This window comes from Bradysia coprophila (genome assembly GCF_014529535.1).
Source record: "Bradysia coprophila strain Holo2 chromosome X unlocalized genomic scaffold, BU_Bcop_v1 contig_173, whole genome shotgun sequence".
NCBI classification, from domain to species: Eukaryota; Metazoa; Arthropoda; class Insecta; order Diptera; family Sciaridae; genus Bradysia; species Bradysia coprophila.
The window spans coordinates 3,066,192-3,080,741 of NW_023503302.1; the positions used below are offsets into that span (position 1 = coordinate 3,066,192).

The following is a 14,550-nucleotide window of genomic DNA, read 5'->3' on the forward strand; positions in this document are numbered from 1 at the left end:
ATTCTCATTACCGATCTGTATACACACAATCATCATAAAAACTTGTACGCAATATAAAAGCGATCTTTAATATTAGCGCTGATCCTATATTTACGATGTCGCGAGTGCGTCTTCCTTTTAGCAAAAAAAAAATGTCTTATACAATCCACTGTCTGAAAAATAAAAGTTTATTTCGATTATTTTATTTTATTTTATTTTTTTCGTTGCGTCGAGTTGCTGTACGGGTAACATTTATATTATATAAAAACGTTCATGAATTTGTGCAATTAAATTACAATTCTCTTCTGTTTATCGAAAACATAAATTTTATGTGCAGACATAAAAAAAGATAAAATATTCTAAGTAAAAATAATTTATTTTTTTTCTTTCGTTCTGAGAAAATATATCGTTCCAAATCTGATAATGTATAGATGGATACTAAAATGATTCTATCTGTTCGAAATTGAGAGTGTATTTTATGAATTCTATTTTAAGTGCTTGGATTTTATTCCGATGAAATAAAGTCTGTGGGTACGTAATATTATATTAAGATCTACATCTCTATACCATATACATAAACTGAATAGATACACATCAGCTATGCGGTTCGCTCAAATGCAAAATTCCGATCTCTCTTAGTTGCTACAGTCCCTTTCCAATACGATATGGTATTGATGGCTGACACAAAAATTGTATTCGTTATTAAATTTACAATATATACTAGCTACACTGAATTAAAATGGTGTGCCTTTCACAATATCATTAATAAACGATCCAATGCAAACGGGAAAAAAATGTACGAAGGGATTATTATTTGAAATATAAAAAAAATTCATGGACGCCATACATATACCTTTACACCCGCAGTTATATTCAGATTTTTTACCACATTTTTATGTGTAATTATGGTTCCCTTTGAGTATTATTTAAGTGCTCGTTAATGACATTAATGCTTTAATTACTTTTAATAATTACATACTTGCATAATTTAAATAGGTCGAGACTTGGCGACTGGAACCAGGCAGCGAATTTTTATTTAAAAAAAATTATTCAATTGAAAATTTCTTTTAATTTAATTGCAAGAAGAAAAACATAGGCTACGCGGACTCGTACGAGATCGTTTCAATGGTCGCTTCTTTCTTCATCTTGTCTTTCATATTATATCCTATTTTTTTCATCGTCTCTCTCCTTCATCTAATCTCTTCTACATCTCACCTCATCTGTTTCCTTCATTTAGGAAATGCATTCTAAAATTATAAATTACATTTCTTTAATTGTCAGCAATATTGATAGACCTTAACAAAGTACAAAGTCTGACTTCGATTTTCGTAGACATCCCCATCCTCTCACCCTCAATTTCTTCAATTTTTTCCTCAGTATTAAATTACCGGAATCAGCTCAAAAAACACTTAGGTCCGAGTAGCCTTCCCCTTCTGATTAAATAGTACATTTCGTACCTAGGGCGAAGTCGCACTTTTCGGGTCCTAGGCATGGAAAAACTTTTTTTTCCTGTTTTGGTATAGTCATTAGTCAACAATATTTTTGCTGGTTTGCTATGCTATCGCTATCTGTAGGCGTAGAAGAACCCAAACGTTTTCAAGACCGTGGATCGAGAAGCATTTATTTTACGACGGACGGCTCTTGATTCTTTGCGTTCTAGGATGTATGATCACTATACTACGGGCTGTACCACAGCACGCCAAAAGACACCAAGTTTGTGCCAAAGTTAAGATATAAAATGAAATGTACAGATGCCTGACAAATTGATACAGTAGACGGCGGCAGTGGAGCTTAGATACGAATTTGATCCAGCTGTTTTTTTAGCTGGTCTGCTCAGCCGAACAAAACTGCTTATGCTCTGCTTGTACGGGTGTAATAGTAACATGCACGCGTGTGGTGTAGGTAAACCCGTATAACATAGATTTCTGTATGAAATTACCGTCCAGTGCCGCGTAAAATCAAGATGTTGGGAAAAATGCCCAAATTTAAAAAAAAATTCACACTGTGTGACGTTCGCTGTAATTCAGTAATCTGCATTTTTACGTTCGTTCGTCAGATCTTTGCTGCAAACATTCATCAATTAAAAATGTTTCTAAAGCATAGCGCTGTTCCTAGCGGAGCAGAGCTGTGTCCAACGTGATTCTAAGATAATTATTTTACTTTTTCATTCGTGGTGTTTCGTTCCATTCGTATTATTCGTTGCAACGTGTATTTCACCACATAAGGTATAGACTTTCTTCACATTTCTTCCACTCAAAATAAATTAGTGCGAGCAAAGACTCTTTTTACGTTTCTTTTGTTAACAAAAGTGTAAAGTGTAACGATGAAAATAACACTGTGTAGAACGTCGAAGACAAAAACGTTTAATTACGACAATTTTGAACCAATTTTCAACAAAATAGCCAGTTTCACGAGGGGAAACAACACGAGCGAATGGTGTGACGTGACATGGTTCGGGCGAATAAAGGTAAATAATGTGCGAATAAGTGGAAATATAAGCGAATAATGGGAAAATAAGAGACTAATAATGGGCGAATAGATGAACAGTGGGACAAGATTTTCCATTGTTGTTTCCCCCTCGCAGTTTCATATTCAAATTTTCGAGATTTTTCCAAACATTGCGAACGGTTTTCAAAATACTCATTGCATTTTGGTAGTTTGAATTTAAACACCAGTTCTATATATTTATAAATAATTTCAAACTGATGTCAATTGATAACTGATATCAACTGTTTTCCTATTTCCTAATGTTGTGTCCCATCACTAAACGGTTCAGTATCGACTTTTAACACTCGTTCTACTTGCATCAACATTTTATATGCTTCATGTTTAGATTGTCAATAAAAGTTTTTACTGCGTCATCCTGGTTCTAGGATCTACTGGCGTCTGTAAGTGCAATGAAAGGAAACGTCGTAGCCGTTGTATTTTTATCTCACGTTTATAATACGCTAGATATAACAGGAGACACTATTCATATTCAATTGCAATACGGAAAATGTAGTTGTAGTAAAACACAGCAGCACATAGTGTAACGTAGAGCTTACATATCATATGTTACATGAAAAATTCACCTCAACAAAATAATGCTGTCCGTGTGACTGAAACTTTATAAAAACATTTATTTGCTATGTATTTAGCTTCTGCTTCTTTATCATTTTTTGTTGTTTGTCATTTTCACTTATCATCACTTATTTCGCTAACAGAAATCATTCGAAAAAATATAATGGAAAATAATAACTTTCAGCAGACACATCCGTCATAGTGTCTGTCACAGTACCTCTGAACAAAATAAACTGCTAATTTCCTTTTAAGAGTCTCTGTTTAATTATAAGAGCATTTCACTCAACTCCTACCGTGGTGTAAAGGATTATTATAGCCCTGGGCTATTTTTTGTTTTGTTCGTGTATAAAGTTGTGTTGTTGTGCTCAAATACATATAAAGCAAATGCACTTTTCAAAAACGGTTTGTCATCTGTTATCGTTAACGACAACAAGAGATGAACTCTGGTTAGTGTTCTCTTATAATGTAAGACCATAAGGTAAAACTAAAGAAGTAAAAGATTTTCAGACTAAACTATACTTTAAACAAACCAAGTAACAGATTTAATGATACGATTGTCGTTTTTCATAGGTTAGGAAATTATGAGATTGGGTCCACGGAGTAAGTCATCAAAGAGTCATAAAACCTACTGACATATTTCTGGCCAAGACATTCTTTAAATCGATTTTTCGCTAAGAAGCCATGATGGCTCATTATTGGCCAAATGGAGAAAAATGTAAATCTGGTTGTGGTCTACATTTTTCTTCATTTGACCAAAAATGAGCCATCATGGCTTCATGGTGAAGAATCGATTTAAAGAATGTCTTGGCCAGAAATATGTCAGTAGGTTTTATGACTCATTATTTACAAAATGTGGGTTTTTACCGGAATTCTGTTTCAATTTTTATGCTCCTTGTATCGGTTTTTGCTTCATCTCAAAATGAGCAATTGCCATTTTGTACCGGCTTTATTACTTGAACTATATGTAATTCATATGGCCTACACTTTTTACATCATTTTTACTACAGATTTCAAAACCAATATATTATATACAATATTGGAAATTATGCGACGCGCCATCTATATGATTTATATTGTTACTTAGAATAAGTGGGTGGCTTTTACGCCTGCACCTAAGCCTCAGATGGGCCTGTTGTGCGTTATATTGTTACTTAGTCGGAAATTCTTTTTTCCATTCAATTTAAGACGGTGACCCGCAAAATCGACCCGTCCAATATCGTACACAGTGTACAATTTAGTCCCAGTCCAATTTCGTTCTGTATATTTTCGTCCAGACCAATATCGTTAACTGCTTCAGTCCAATATCTTTTTGTCCAATATCGTTCTGTCCAATATCGTCAACCGTCCAATATTGTTCTATCCAATATCTTTCTTTCCAATATCTTTCTGCACAACATCGTCAACCGTCCAATTTCATTCTGTCCATTATCTTTCTTTCCAACATCTTTCTGTCCAATATCTTTTCGTTCAATATCATTCAGTCCAATATTATTCAGTCCAACAAAATGCGACTTGACGATTTTGGACTGAGAGAAATTGGACAGAAAGATATTCGACAGAACTATATTGGACTGAGTGAAATTGGACCGTGAACGATATTGGAAATAAATATATTGGACACAAAGACAATGGACAGAATGAAATTGGATCATGAACAATATTGGATAGAACGATGTTGGACAGAAAGATATTGGACAGAATGAAATTGGACGGTTGACGATATTGGACAGAAAGATGTTGGACATAAAGATAATGGACAGAATGAAATTAGACCGTGAACAATATTGGACAGAACGATATTGGAAGAAATGATATTGGATTGGACGATTTTGTAACAGATGAAATTGCACGGGTCGATTTTTCATAGTGCCTGTTCAATTACATGTCATGTATGACCTATACGAAATAGTACATTGAATGACAAGGGGCATTTTTTTACTTTCGCCCCGAATTTCGAGGGCGAAAGTATCAACTTTCGATGTTGGTATAAAAAAAAATTTCTGACACATTTTCTGTGTGATTTACTGGCTTTTTGCGAGTTTTACATATATTTTTATGTTGATTTCTCAAGTATAATATGGAAACTGAAAATTAGCCGTGACGGCTATACAGCTTACACTAACAATAAGATTCTTTAAAATCTAGTCGTAAAATAATCTGCTCGAAATTTAGTATATTTGTATGCTTGCTAAGAGGACCGAAAGTAAAACTGTCAATTCGCGGGGCGAAAGTTCTCGCTTTCGCCCCTTGAATTGACATTTCTTTACTTTCGGTCCTCTTAGCAAGCATACAAAACTTAATACGTAACTCTTTCGGCCTACTCAATCGATACGTAAATAACTATTATACTATTATACTTTCGCATGTAGCCCTCACTTCGTTTGTACAACATCTTCCAAAACAGATACACAAATAACTATTATACTATCAATTGAACTATGACAATTCCGTAAAAGTTCAACAATATACCCTTTTTTTAGCCCCGTACAAAATGGAGTTTGCAGTAGGCTATTAGCTTTTTTATTCTGTTTGTAGTTTTGTGGCGATTAAAAGGTAATTTTAAGCTATAAAAAGGCAGTATCTGTACAGTGTGTTACTTGAAATGATAAGAGAAGAACTGACGAAAGGTCAAAATGTACCAGAATTATAAAAATGGAAATTTACTTGTGAAAACTGACGTACATAAAAGATCGAACGAAAAATCGTCAAAATCAGCTGAACGTGGATCATCCTTCATGTCGATATTTCGTTTCACAACATTCTTCAAACATAGTTTTTTTTTGTATCGTTGATGTTACGCTTAGGATGAAGGACTTTTTACGGTACTCGATGGCGCTACATGTACCACAGAGTTTGCAATAGTAGAACAAATAGTTTTTTGAAAAAAAAATTAAGTCTTCACCCTTCGTATGAGTCGAGGTGTAGTCGCTTTGTTTCAATTTTGAAACTCGATTTCAATGACAAAATTTAAGTTTGGCCAGAATGTTACTAATTGACGTAAAATTAGGAAACAAAAAAAAACTTTTTCCAATGAACATGTGCTACAATTAGTTTACTATAGCAAAACTAATTCCATAATTGTATGTTTCACTGTTTCAAACTTTGACTTACATACGTCCATTTTCTCTGTTTCAATAAAGCATTGCGTAATTGAATCAACTACAAATACTCGCTTTCAATCATCGAATGAAGAATTAAATTTTATTGAGTTGCACTATGCATACAATTTCGCTTTATATGAACTTGTCACGAGAGTTATACGTATATATAACAAAACGTAATAGCAATACATTACGCCAATTCATCTGTGGAAAAATAATGTCGAAAAACTCAATAAACGAAATTGGAAAAACTACATTAAGTAAACGTTTGTGAAAATCTGTTGAAACTATTTAGAAACATTTGCAGGCTATACATAGGGGGGTGTTATAGTATGCTATGAAATGTAGATATAACCCATCTATATATCCGTAAGTGCATAGTCATATGTCAATAACTCCTGTATACGTCGAAATATGTTAGACTGAATGAAAAGACATGGAATTTCGATAGAACACTCTTTTTCAACAGTCGTCGAAATATGTATAAATGGGTTATGTAGTTATGTTGTGAATGATGTAGGAGGCGAGGAATGAGGTGTAGACACATTGTCTGAACTATTAATGGTTTGAATGGATAGAGTTGGAAATGCGGGACTCAAACAATAGACAGAACACCAAGAGCTCAAATATGTTTTCAACGAATTGAGTCGAAGGAATGACAGAGGAAAATTGCTACATTTAGTTACGAAATAAAAAAAATGAAGAAAACTTTTTGTGATTATAATACGAGAAAAACAATAAAATAAAGCGTGTGTGTGTTGTGTTGTTGTTGTTGCTGCTGCTGTTGTTGAATATGTTCACTTTCAATCTCGTATATTATGTGTATGTTTGTCTATTGGATCTGAGATTCGCAGTCAGATAAACACAAAAACAATTTATTCAATTTGATCATGCACAAATGAGATATTTTTATTGTATTTCACTTGTAACGAAATTTATGAGAATTGAATTTTGCAATTCAATTTGCCAATGAGATAACACCACATTTACATTAATATCAAGGATGTTCCAGTTACAACTATCAATTTTTGTTAAATAAGCGATGAATTGCGTAAACAACAATGAATTGTCGTTATGCAAACACAGGACTCCCACTCCTCTTCTGAGAGTCCTACAAGTAATAAGTTGTTTATAATTTTAAATTGTGTGTAAACTGTGATCTCAACCATGTCAGTTCATAGTTATACTTGCCACCTATTCTCACAATATACATGGAAGTTAACGATCTCTACGCATTTGCGCCGTTCAGCTCTCCGTTAAGATGACAGTTTGTTCATACGAAATAGAAAATCGGGAAAGGCTCACAATGAATTGTCAAATGAACATTGCCTTACTACTGATTCACTTTTACATAACATTGTTTTTGGAGTCATCCGATATCGTGGGAGGCCCTAAAAGACAAGCGTGATTCGTGAAACGCTTAGCAGTAGTAAAAAACATTGTCAAAAAACAAAATAGTACACGACCTATTAGAGCAAGTCCTTTCAACAGAGTGTGAGGAGAAGGTTTTCCATTATACGGTTGTCATGCTTTTTGGAGTTTTCTTGCGTAGCTCATCGGAACATCACACATTTTAATACTAAACAATAGTAATTGGTAAGTTACCAATGGAACATATGATTGAAATGGTACCTTTTGTGTGAAGCTGGGGTCGGTAAAAACACAAGATGTAAGTTCTATCATTCCACTCAGAAACTTGAGGTAAAGTTTAGCCGACGAGAAGTAAAGCTCACTTTGCCTCACTTTTTTTAGTAAAATACTTTTCATAGTATTTCTTCCTTATTTTCTCCATTCTATGAGAAAATTATGTTCTGTTGACGCTTCGTCAGATAACTTGGAAGAGAAAATGTCTATTTCCTCTCCTCTTGTCACTGGTGAGAAAATAGACATTTTCTCCTCCGAACTGTCCCCTTTGTTTTTGTTTTGTTTAACAAATTGATCTTCTTCTCTCGGTTTACATCGAACTTTTTCACCTATGTGACTGATTTTTGATTAAATTGCTCTATGTCTCAATATATTTGTTCGGTATCGCCAAAATACCATGAATAATCCAACATAATATCTGACGATATAAGTGTATATCAATCTGTCAATGAAGCAGTTTCCAAATCCATACTCCTTTGCCTATAAAATCCATTAGCCAACACACTGCTGCATCATGTCTTAATAGATTCAAAGGTACATAGTCTGCAGAATGTTTATTCAAAACCAATGACATCAGAAGTACAATGTGGTTTGCTCGGGGGTTTATATCAACCGAAATAAGTCCACACGTTAAGCTTAGCTCTCGGTTGGGTTTCCTGAACATCGACCTGACGTATATAATCACTTTACGTTATTAAATCAAAAATTCATTAAATTGAACATTTTGGTGATATCTTACCCTTTCATCAAAATAAAATCTGTGAATGAATTTGTGGTATTTTTTTATATTAAAATCGGAAGCACTTAAATTGGACAGTGTAGTCCAGTCAGAGCTTAAAGCGTTTTTAAATAATGTTCGGTATCATCCATGGAAAATGATATAAGAATTACTAGTGCAGAAAAGTAAGAAGTTACAATTACAATCCAATTTGTGGATCGGATTCATTCGATCCTCAAGAAATCCAGCACCACTGCCTAACAGGCCGTCCTATTTTTGGATGAATTTATCCATCATCTGTCCTTCAGTATTGTGTTGAACTCACTGGTTCTAATCAGATCGAAACAATGACCGAATACATCAATGCTTCAATTGCATCCCTTCATCTTTAATGCTTGTGACAACAATAATCCAATCGTTGACCACATTATCAACGATAAGCTGATTCGGAATGCTAGTAGCCTGCCGGTTTTATTTGGATTGTATGAAAGAGGTGTAGAGTAATCCACGCTGATAATGTATGTGGGATGCGAGTATGTGGGATGACTTTTATTAGTTTGACGTGAAACGATGAAATTCTAAATGTTTACCTAGTCTGTTTTCCTTTCTTCTGTTTTTTTTTTATTTGCTCTCTTTTCTTAATATTGTTGTAAGTAACCTATACAAACAGGTAAACAGGTAAATTGAACTGTACTATTTCAATAGAACTGTTGTAATGTGGTGGATAAACATGAATGCTGAAAGGAAAACATATCTCAATAATGTCGGAACTCTATTGAAATCATGCAATACTGATGCAGTGATGATACTGCACCAGATATCACGACATCTTGTATGTTCTCTCTGAATTCGATTACGTTCTACACAGCTAAAAATTTGGGATTGAAATTTTGGGCCGTGTAGGACTACTTTCGATTTTTTAGGGATTAAAGAACGTGTTTTAATGTCACTGTGATTTTTTTCTCTGACGAGACCAGGTTTTCCAAAAATCAAGTCCATGTCAAGTTTTTGTTTTTTTTTTTTTTTTCACCTGGCCCGAATGAATCAGTTCGGCAATTTTCAGGTTCAGTTCAACCTGAGCCTTACTCATTTCTATCTGTGTATGTTTGCTAACATTCGAAATAAACATAATTTTTCAAATGATGACACCAAATCAATTCAACATTTTTGAGTTCCACGACTACACGATTTTGCTTTTTTCCGTATTCTACTCAGCTCAGGGAAACAGAGATATGAAAATTTAAATATTTTATTTCAGTTAGGTGAAACATTTTTCTGACAAAGAAGCTTAAATGATTTAGTCGCAAAGATTCCATTCAGGTTGTAGAAATTTGTTAAGGAAAAGTCACCGTAGATATATAAGAGTAGCGAATTAGTAAAATGAAAGAAAAAAAAAAGAAATAAAAAATTTCATTCTCTTGCTACGTGAGGTCAAGCTACTCTTAGTTGTGGTTCCGAGATGATAGCAAGTGTACTCTTACCATCACCTGCAGCGTTTCAGCTTTCTGGCAATAACTTTTATGGACATAAATATAGTTTCTCTGCCATAATGTAATTCAAAAGATATTTTTTATGCCGAAATAGAATGTTGATATGTTGGGCTGGGACAATGGACAAATATGCCCTTTTATTAGTGGCATCTGGCATGTAAATGGTTTTGCATTCACGCTAATGAATCAGCACATAATTATGTTTAGTTTTCCGATTCATTCAACCATTTACTATTGAATATGAATTTAATTGAAATATTTAACTATTTTACAATTATGATTCGGGTACATCGGGTACACATACAGCATACAGAACTGACCAGCACCGAAAATTAATGGAATGCCATACTATATATCTGCAATTACTCTCAGAACTATTAAAACCAATGTGGTTTCATTTCCTGGTTTGCTTTAGGTGTTCTCGTTGATTGTGGCGTTGAGCATGAATTGTAAATCATTGTGGGGACGTGTATCGATTATTGCCTTTCCATTCCATTGGTAGCTAGTTTAAGTTAATTAGATGGAATTGGTTTGAATTTGTATGGTCATAATATTTATTTTAAAATTAAGCAACACCGAATACACTCCATAGGGGTTGTGGTCGAGAATGGAGTACACAGTTGACGAAAACCTGCACGATGTTTTTTTATTATTATTATTCTACTGACTGTTGATGAGTTATAGAAATTTTACGATGCTCATTTCTGCGATATTGTCGTATCTTTATTCGGTTGGCTTAAGCTCTTTATTTTTCTTTATTTTATGAAGAATAGAAGACGTTTACAAAAGAACCTCAATTGAAACAACTTTTTTGAAAACATGTTTTCGGTCTGGCAACTTCTACACCTTTTACTTACCTTGATACGTATTCATGATCGAATCGCATGTTTCCAAGCCAATCGAACGACAACCGTCAGCTGAATATTGTGTATCAATTGTAAATTTCACGAATTGGTAAATATTGTTTTCTTGCGAAAACATCAAACTTGCAGTCGATGTTTTCCTTTAGTGCAAATAATAAGCAAATATGGACGAACGAATGAATGTTGTTAAAAGGAAATGGAAGATAGTAAATTGAAAATGTCACTCAAGTTCATCAGTTTGACAAACGAATCATAAAAATATTTTACGGTAGATTTCCCCCCCATGAATCGTAAAATTTAATCATGAAAAGAGTTTCCGCCGGATGCTGTAGACTGAAAGTCGAAATGTGACTTTATGCAATTGATGCAATTCTAGAAAAAAAGGCATTGTTCTGCTTGCTGTTATCCGTGGAAAGAGATAATGGATTGTCCAGTCCATAAATCATGTTGACACTAGTTAAAAAATTTAAAAAAAAGAAGCTGGATTTGAACTTAGCACCAAATTTTGAAGTTGATTCTTCAGTTATAGCCGTGCATACGTATACAGAGAAATCATTTTTTTAGTGAACCTTCCATCAAAGATATTTTCTAAACGATATATGGCCAAACAGGCCTTGGTCTTAAGTCGAAAAGAGTTTGTTATATCAAAAATAGTAACGCTCTAAACTGGCTTTAAAAGGGCAATAGACCGAATTTGGTATAATATGTAGTCAACCACTTTCCGTTGCACATATCAGGGTTGCAGTAGTGAACGAATTCAGATTTATCGCGTGAATCGCACTATACTCCGTTTACTAACTTTTTTCAAAATAACAATGAAAGCTGTTCTCTCTTTCCATTGTTATAGCGTGCATTCGATAGCTATTCTCAAGAAAATAAGGGAGAACGACATATATTTCTTAACTCATGACTTAATGTTTCGACCATTTTCAAAAGCAAAGTATTTTATTGCCTATCCACCTGGAATATTGTTGTTACACGTACATTTCCCACCCGCGGAAAGCGGTCGTTACATATGGGAACTTTTTCATTACATCACAAGTGAAGGAATATTCATATGAAAATTCATTACATATCAGGAGATTTTCATTACATATCAGCAGATTTTCATTACTTGTCAGTAAAAATGTATCACATGAAATATTCTTTAACACTGAAATGGAAACAATACTTGCGATGTTATTTTAGTTTTGATATCACAAACTTTGTCACTTGAATTAAGTGCACACCAATCTAAGCAAATTCATTAAAAACTTTCGAAAAAAAATGAATATGATTCGTGTAGTTGCATACCTCGCCTTCGGCTCGGATATGCAAACTCTACACTTGTCAAAATAACCGTTTCCAAAGCTTGTTGCTTATAACCACACTTGTGAGTTCGGCTCGTATCACAAAATTGATCCCTCATGTAATGAACTACCTCCGCAGCATCCAATGTAATCTACTATTATCGCATACGGTGTGTGTGTATTGTGTACTCTTATGTACGAGTAATAGTAGGTTACAGTGCACCCTGCGAAAATTATTCATTACATGGGGGAACAATTTTGAGATACAAGCAACTCACAAGTGTGTGTTTAAGCGCCAAGGTTTGAAAACTGTTATTTTGACAAGGGTAGAGTTTGCATATCCGAGCCGAAGGCGAGGTATGTAACTACCCGCGTCAAAATAACAGTTTTCAAATCGAGGCGCTTAAACATACACGCGTGAGTTGCGAGTTTCAAAATTGTTCCACCATGTAATGAATCATTGCAGCAGGGTGCACTGTATTCTATTTTATTGCTTGCCCATGCGAAAATTGATTCTTACATATCAATTTCTATAAATAGCAACAAAAGCTGATTTAAATACAACTATCTCCGTAGACAAAATCAACCAAACAAATAGAAATTTTTTCGGCACTATAAAACCAGTACACAGCCGAAATCGGCTCATACTTCTTCATAAAAATATCCCGAAAATATTGGTATTGGTACAGCAGTATTGGTACTGCTGTACCAATACCAATATTTTCCGTACCGAAAGTGATCGAAGTGATCACACCATAGCAGGTGCCATATTGTCATTGAATTGTTATTCCGTTCCATGATAATACATTCTAAGCAATGATTTTGTTGTTTTTGTTATTTAGACGAAAAATTTTGCAGTGAAGTGAAATGAATTGTATCTAAAATTAATCAATGTGTGAAGTGTTTTCGAATTGAAGTGAAAAATACGCAACTAAAAGTGCTCGCCATGTGTGTTCATAACAAACATTGAAATTATTGCTAGAACAAATATGGCTGACGCTTTCAGTTTTGTGATTTTTCTTTTTAAGAATTGAAATTCTTTTGCCACACTGAACTCTCGCCACTGCAAAATAATTGTCCAAAAACACAAAACATCAATAATTATTCCCGTTTTCATGTTAGAGAGCATAAAATATTTCAGATGACGCATTCACCTTCATATGGCTGCACCCCACGAAAACTGATTTTACATGAATGACTCGAGCACCCCGCGAAAATAGAGATTTCCTGACGAAAGTGTCACGCAAATATCCCTCATGTAATCGACAATTTTCGCAGGGGCCAAATTGATATGTAAGAATCAATTTTCGTATGGGGCAAGCAATAATAGTGCATTACTATGCAAGGGAAGTAAAGTGATATCTCGTATCCAGATGAGAAAAAGTATCCGAGGGCGGCAGCCCGAGGTACTTTTACTCATCGTGATACGAGATATCACTTTATTTTCCGTGTGTAGTACGACGTTTTACTATGCGAGTGATGTAAAGGTTATTGCCTATACATGTAATAGCCTTATTACATGCACCAGCATAGTAAAAAAATTTACACTAGAGTGCTAACGTTTTTGCAAGCAAAATTATATCACTAGAAAAAGAGATGTTTGCCTACTGCGATAAAATACCTCACTGATATAAGGCTGTATCTAATAGACTCGTACTAATACTTGCGCAAGTGCTCGTATACGTACACGTATCTTATATACAGCCTTATAGCAGTAATGTACTATTATGTCATCGAGTGATAAATGCTTAGGCACTGTAACGTTATTCTGTAAGCCTACGAAAGTTTTACTTTTCGGCACTGAGTTGTGAAAAATTACATACGAGAAAACACTTAAAAATGGTAATTTGAAACGAAAAACAAGAACTCAGTGTCTATTTTCGAGAACTAAAATCTCAAAAATTTCCAATTTCGGGAATTATTCGAAAGTGTTGGAGCTCTGAATTTTTCAACGCAATTCGATCTCGACGTAGTTCGTGAAAGCGAATAAAATTTAAAATGGCAAAAATTAGTTATTATTCGAGCTGCAAACGGCCGCTTACATTTATACTAATGTTACATTAAGTTCTGTGACGCGAGTTGGTATAAATAATTTGTTCGCGTTCTAGATACATAAAACTGCAATTCCTGAGTTTAACGATTGACGAATTCTTTTTCATTTATCTGAAATTCCATCAGACTTGATTAATATTGGCTTAATTTTACAATTCAACATAAAAGGAAACATTTGTGAGCGTAAAATTTAATGTAGAGTTTGAGTTAGATAAAACTTTCAGCCCGAAACGAATTGAAATGAAGGTAAGTGCTGTCTAGTGTCTACAGAAAATTCCATCCGTCCAAATTTTTCATCCCTACATTCAATGCTGCGTCGATATTTTTTCGAATGCATAAATTAATTCATTCAAT

At 34.3% G+C, this 14,550-nt stretch overlaps 1 protein-coding gene across 1 annotated transcript in view; it reads left to right on the top strand.

The window, feature by feature from the left end:
- Nucleotides 1-14,550, top strand: part of LOC119068193 — a 132,951-nt gene that overhangs the window by 79,231 nt on the left and 39,170 nt on the right. The window lies entirely within an intron of this gene.